We start from the raw sequence: 7,143 nt of genomic DNA, 5'->3' as shown, positions 1-7,143 counted from the left end.
AGAACTGTCTAGAAGGATCTTACAAGACTGAGTACTAAATAGCTAGTGAAATTTAGAGTAGATAAACGTTAAGTGATGCATATAACAACAACAAAAAATAATCCTATGCTAACTTCACATGTAATATTATGGGCTCAGAGATTACTCAGAAATGAAAGGTTGTAACAGACAGTCCTATGGAAATGTCATCTCAGTTCTTAGTGGAGGTAACAATGGAAACTGAATGTTAAAAATGCCTAGGAAAGGGAAAGAGAACAAAAGAGAAAACATCATACCATTGTATAAATTCATGGTACATCTGCATCCTGAACACTACATACCATTCTTTTTGCCCATCTCAAAAAGGACATAGCAGAATTTGAAAAGGCTCAGAGAATGTTGGCACAGTTATGAAATGATTTACTCCAAAAGGTGAGGTTTCTTCAGCCTGAAGAGAGATAACAGAGGGGAAATACTTTGGAGGTGTGTAAAGTCCTGAGTGCCAATAGCAAATGAGTGTTGATAGTCTCTCTCCCAGTGCAAGAGCAAGGGGCACCCCATGACATTGGCAGGTGGCAGATTATAAACAAACAAAAGGGAGATGGTTTACCACAAAATGCTTTAAAATAATTCTTTATCAAAAAGCACTGTATGTACTAAAACAGGGCATGAATTTAAGGAGTCTGGAGAAGCTCAAGTAACAGAAACTCATCAGAGATAATTAAACACCATGTCTGGTTCAGGGGATCTTTGAGTCACAAGCTGATGGAGATTGGAAGGTTATTTTGGAGAAGCATCACTGTATGTTTTCTCTATCCTCTTGCTCTCCCCTAGTTACATGTATATACTCTTGGCCATCACAGGATATTGGTTAGGCAGACCTTTGATCTAACTTTGATCTAACTGGAACAGAAACTATTCCACTGATCCATACCTGAGATTCAATTATATACTTCTGATATCAAATAAATACCAAACACAGACTATGTTCCTTTCAGGATTCACAATTTTTTTGATGAAGCATCCAATGAATTTTTTCAATTGAAGAGATGTCTCAAGATGTTCCTAAACATCTCATTGTAAAGTAACATACTAATAGAAGAAACAGCTAAAGTAAAGAAAGAAAAAGTAAAGAAATTAAAGGTTTCTTGAAGTTATTTTATTCCCACAATCTTGTATCAGGTGAGATTCAGCTCTGGTAAAGCTCTTACAGTAGGAATTTTGTCACAGATTCCCTCAGATAAATGTCTGGGTTTGTCCAGTTTAACAGAAATTAAGTGGAGTCACCAGAGAGAAAAAAAAAAAAAAACATATAGCAAGACACCTTTCACTGCTTTTCATCTTATTTTTACAGGTTGTTCTGCATAACTGTTTTGGATATGTGCTGTAATAATGAAGAGAAAGTATAGTGTGTCTGATGTCTTCTCAGTAGTGGTGATTTTCATTATATATATATATATTTATTTTTTTTTTTGCAGTTAAAATACATACTATGAATTGCACAAAACCCATAAATTATTTTCATCCTACCCTATCTACTAGCACATGTTCTAACTGAAATGAATAGGGAGAAGAAAGTTTGTTTTTTTTTCATATGTGGACTCAGAAGCTAGATGTCAAGCATAGGTGTTAGATAATCAGTCCTTGTATCTTTTGCCTTAGAATGCATTCATCTCTGTTTTAATATCAAGGGCACCTGAAGCTGAATATCCTTTTCACCCATTCATTTGTTTCTGAAATGTGTGGGAACAGCACTCACAGAAAACAAGAACCAAAACAGCACAAAACTACATGAGGAAAAGAGAACAAAATGTTTAATTTGGTAATATGTTCCCCTCCTTCCTTCTATCACAACACCGGGAGTCCTAAAATGTTGTTTCCTTCCCTCTACCACAAGTTTCTATCTAATGACATGTGACTGCCTCCTTGCCCCAGGACTGCCACGCTTCTCAAGGCATGGAAACTGCATTCCCTGCTGTGCTTCAAGCTCTCCTGGCAAAATCCTGCAGGGTTCAGGCTGGACACCCATGGCTGTTGAAGAAGGTCTCAAATCAGCAGGGGACATTCTATTGTTCACAAGATCCAACTCTTTTTTTTTCCTTGTCTGCAGAAGCTATTCTGCAGTGTCCATTTCTGAAGGAACCTGGACCTTGGATCACAGGAACTGAAGCAGCTGGCTCCTGAGGAGAGATGAAAGTCCTTCATGTAGGCAGCACAAATTCTAGCAAAAGCCTTTGTAGCCCAAGATATACTGTCTGAGGGTAGCACTCATGAAACCTACCAGCTCCTGGTTGCCTTCACGACCATGAGAGATTTGAACCCAATGCCATTGCCTTTGGCAGACTATTTCAAATTCATCAGGTAGCATTCATTAGCACTGAGTTATCCACAACATGTTACTGACACTGTGTCTGAAGCAACTTTTGGTAATTTCATCTGGCATTCAGAATGTAGTTGGAGAACAAAGACAATCCTCCATCTAAATATGCAAAATGCTTGACCTTGGGTCTGACAGAGCTTTTCCAGATGCTGTGATATATTTAACCTTCACTTTCAGAGTTTCATAAACTAAGACTTGAGGTGTTGAAAGCCCTAGATATTTTTTAATGGAAAGTGAGAGAAAATGGCAAATCAGCCACAGAGAAGGCTCTGCCGAAAACTGCAGCTGCATCAGTATGACTGGGTGAAAAAAAAAAAATGTTTTTAAAACAGAAACTGCTGATACGGCTTTTGGTGAAGCCTCTGCAGCAGCTGTGATGGCTTTTAACTTTGAGTTTGCAATGGGGAAAAGAAGATATTTCTTGCGCTGTCATTTTTATGAATTACACAAGCAGGTTTCAAAATGTCAGGCCAGGTTGAGGAGCAGTTGTGAGGTTAGCTGTGCCTTGGACTGATATGAATAGCAGGGGCTGGTCGTAAGTACAGGGAACACAGAAGTCAGTACTCCAGCTCAAGTTAGCTTCAACACAAGCTGGTATTGGTGTTGGCTGTCAGCAGTGATGCCCAGAAAACCATCCCTGAATGGCTGACTCCCAGGGATGCTAAAGCACCACATGGGAACAACAAAGCAAGAACTAAAAGTCAACTGTGAGAAGATGCCTGGTATCCCAGTGCGTGAGCAGTCTCTTCCTTGTGCTGCCAAATGTGTGCTCACTGCCCAGCCTCTGGACACTCCACATGTGTCCATGCCTCTGGGGCAGTCTCCAGTGAAATTTCCAAAAAAAAGAAAGATTGTATCTTCCAAAAGAATCTTCTTTCATGCAAGAAAAAGACAGCAAGACAGCAGGTTTTAGGTTCTATAGCTATGGATTAATATCTGCTCCCAGGAGAGCAGAGGGCTGAGAAACACTTCTGCTAAAAACTGACAGAAAACACATCTTTGCAAAAAGTTCTGTTTTGGGGGAATGAACATTTGAGACAGTAATGGTTTTTCACTGTTTCTAACTGGCTCTGCTTGATTCTCTTCTAAGGAGAAAAAGGAAAGGATCCTGCTTCTCAGAGATGGCTCATATTGATCTCTCAAAAAGACCCTGAATTTTCCCCTTGGGGACAGAAACAATACCAAGAGAGGACATTTCTATGTTTGAAAAGCTACTATTCTCTGCCCTAGCAAGTTGGCAGTAATGTTTGTTTGTTTTGAATATGTGTGTTAGCAAGAACTGCAGTAGAGATGTCCTTCTGGAAAATATGATTCAGTTTTTCAGGGACGTTAACCTTGAACTCACTCTGTTTCCAGGGTAAAAATTATTAGAATTAGCATTTTGGATTTATTCATGCATGAGTCAGGGACCAGAACTCCATAATACATTTCCCCAAGTAACATCCTATTTCTGTCCTACTTATTTCAAATTCCCTTCTTTGCTCTGATGCAAGCTTCCTAGCCCTGCAGGTAGTTGGTGGATGTACACACACCAGATGAAGGCAAAAATGTAGCCAATATAACAGTGGTGAACTCTAATGGCAAAAGGGAAGCATATGCAGAGAGATTGGCAAATGCCAAGGACACACATCATCTAGATGTAGCAAAGGCAGAAAGTCTTTTTTGTCAATGAGAGTAGGTGCACCAAGTGTCTGAACAGCATTTGACATTTAGTTCCCAAAATATTAGGGTCTGTAGTGATTTTTCTTGGTTGCAAGAACAAGGTCTGCAACCTCAGTGCACTTCCAGTGAGATCAACAGCTCCTCTCCCAATGACTGAAGTTCCCTGTAATCAGTTAAGGAATCACACTGGTAGCAGAGAAGGATAAATAATGCCAGTGTTGCTTGAACCTGTCCCTGAAGAGGGATTTGAATATCAGAACAGAGGCATTTCTTTGTCACAGGAAGCTGAAGCAGAACGCAGAGCCTTCTGGGGCAGTAGCACACAGTGTTGTGCTCTTTGGTGCTGGAGAGCAGACAGGCTTCTGTGGTTGGTACCAGGATATGTGCCATCTGTTCTTTGCTGTCTGATTTCCTTTCTTTCTCTTTCCTCCCTTTTTCAATGCCCTTCTTCTGTCCCTTGATCCTGTACATTCTCTCTGCAATTCAGACTCATTCTGACCCATGATTATCCTCTGAAAGACCTTTCTCACTTTTTCTCTCCTGTACCTTCACACTGCTGCCCATATTCTGTCCGGTCTAATGCTTGTCTTTGTGTTTTCAACAAGTGGATTTCTTGGGGGTGCAGGTGAAGGAAAAGGAAAAGAAAAAGGAGAAAAATTGTCTCCTTCTGTACCCTGTGACAATGTATGGACACAGAATGAAAAAAATGGCAGTGGTGACCCCCAAACAGCTGCTTTACAAAATGACTCCTAAACCAGCACCTAAATGAGGTCAGCATTTGTTTACTGAAACATGTGAATATTATAATTAAACCCAAAATACAGTGCTTCAGATTTCTCTCTGACAAGAAAGCAATGACCTCTGGATACTTGTATATGAAGAAATAATATGTAATCCTGTAGGAACATTTATGAATTATCTTTTATTGTAAAAGCTGTTTGAATCATTTTGTAAAGCTGATATCATAAACTAAACATACAAAGAAATAAATACGTTTTTATTAAGGAAGATAAAATTTCTATTTCTTCATTTTATTACAAAAGATTCAAAAAAACAACATGTTCTGGCCTTAAGTATCAGACTTACATTTTGTCTTTTGTTATCACTTACAATAGCACTGCTGCTTGAATACCCAGCCATATCAAATGTAAGTTATTTGTATATCTCTATCCTCTCAGGAAATCTTGACCTTGAAATAGAATAAATATGTAACATGTTCATAGGCAACACCACCAGTGCTAAAAACCATAGACACTGAACAAAAACATGCAAAAGATGAGCTTGTGCAGTGCTATTTGACTCGTTGCAAAATGGGGAATTACAGTTTAAATGTTTTGCTGTCTTTGAATGACCCTCCATTTGTAATTGATTCAGCTCAACAGACTGCAACTCTAAAATCATTGAGATATGGAACTTATTTGTCCCGTGTTTAAAGTACGCTTCAGTCACTCTACCAAAATCAAACTGCATAGGTTGGGATCTTTTCCATTATGAGTGGTTTGATAATGTGCCATGTTACCTTAGAGTCTGAGATGACTGCTTATTCAGGCTGAGATTTTTAGAAGACTGTCAGGAATAAACAAATCATATTTAACATCTGTTGATTGGACCCATAAAAGGAAGTAAATTGCACATAAAACAGAACCTATAATAAGCCCACTATGTGAAAAACAAATGGAACCCTCTTGAGTAAGTGCTACAGGCAAAATTTAAAATAAGTAATGACCACTCTGATAAGTGGTCATACTTACAGATCAATAAGATAACAATCCCCAAGATACTTGCCTTGATAACCAAGGGCACGAGCAGCTGCAGTCAAACTGTCAAGCCTTGAGGAATGTGATTTTTGGATGAGAACTTGAAGGCCTGTGCTCCAGTAAGGGCCCAGCACAGACCTGTGAGGACAAGACAGTGGGGTAAAAAAGTTACAACACATGACATATGTCCTTCCTTTTTCCACTACCCCAATTTCAAGATGGTCTGGAGCCCTAAAAATGCCCAAGGAAACCAGATGTCGGCTTCATGTAAGATTTATGAAAGATGAAGTAAGCAAGTTTTAGCATTCAGGGATTGCTTCTTAATACATTCAGCTCCTCAAAGGTATAAAAGGCCTATCAAAAATCCTGCTTGTTAAACCAGCAAAGAGGAACACAAGAGAGGCAGTGAAGACTCAATAACTGGCCAGAGTACCTGGACATACACACTGTTTGTGCTTATGGGCATGTGGGTGTGAGAAAAGAAGTGAGTAAAATGTGTGGGAAAAAGAGCATGAGGGACCACAGTCAGTTTTGTTTAAAATAAATATCACCTCTGCTTTCCAGAAGGTCTAGAATTATGTTTTGTTGCATTAATTTCATTCAAGAGCACTAAAGCATGAGTTATAAATTAGCTGTTGGACTGAAACAATAAGCGCTAATGTGGCAAGCTGGGGAAGGTGCCTAGAGGGTTCTTACAGAGACTGAAACTAGCTCTGATTTTATTTAATATCTTTAGTGTGATTAGGAAAAAAAAAAAAAAAAAAAAGAAGATTAGAAACATACTGATGACATTTGCAGATGATTCTTCCCTGGGAAATGTTCCCATCCTTCACTGGGGACATCATGTTATACGGACATATAATATGAAAGGACTGAAGGAGTCTAGGAACAAAAACACAAGATTAATCTAGGAAAAACAGAAAGTGAAGAAGCTGGAGGAAGGAAGGAAAGCCCAGAACAAGGCTATTCAACTGGGATGATGAATCACATTGTCCACCTTATGATGCATACCTTAATAATGGACAGAAAATACTCCCTGAAACTTGTTGTCCAGAAAATAATTTTTATGCTATATGACTAAAGAAATACTCTGCTTTACTGATGTGGTGAACAGCAGGAGGACCATTTAAGCAAGGAAAAAAATGTGCTAATTGAGAAGTACAAACTAAGGAATCTTATATATTAGTTTTACATTTTTGTTTGAAAGACATGGGTAAGAGGATGGATGTGAATTTTCATAGTAATATCCCATGCCAATGAATGTAAATACAAAATCTGCATTGCTACTGTATAAAAGAAGAAGGAGAAGAAGAACCCTAAAAAGAAAAGAAAAGAAAACAACAACAACAACAAAAACAGTAAATC

The sequence above is a fragment of the Aythya marila genome (genome assembly GCF_965140915.1).
Source record: "Aythya marila genome assembly, chromosome: 5".
NCBI lineage: Eukaryota > Metazoa > Chordata > Aves > Anseriformes > Anatidae > Aythya > Aythya marila.
Note: the sequence above shows the minus strand (reverse complement) of the source record.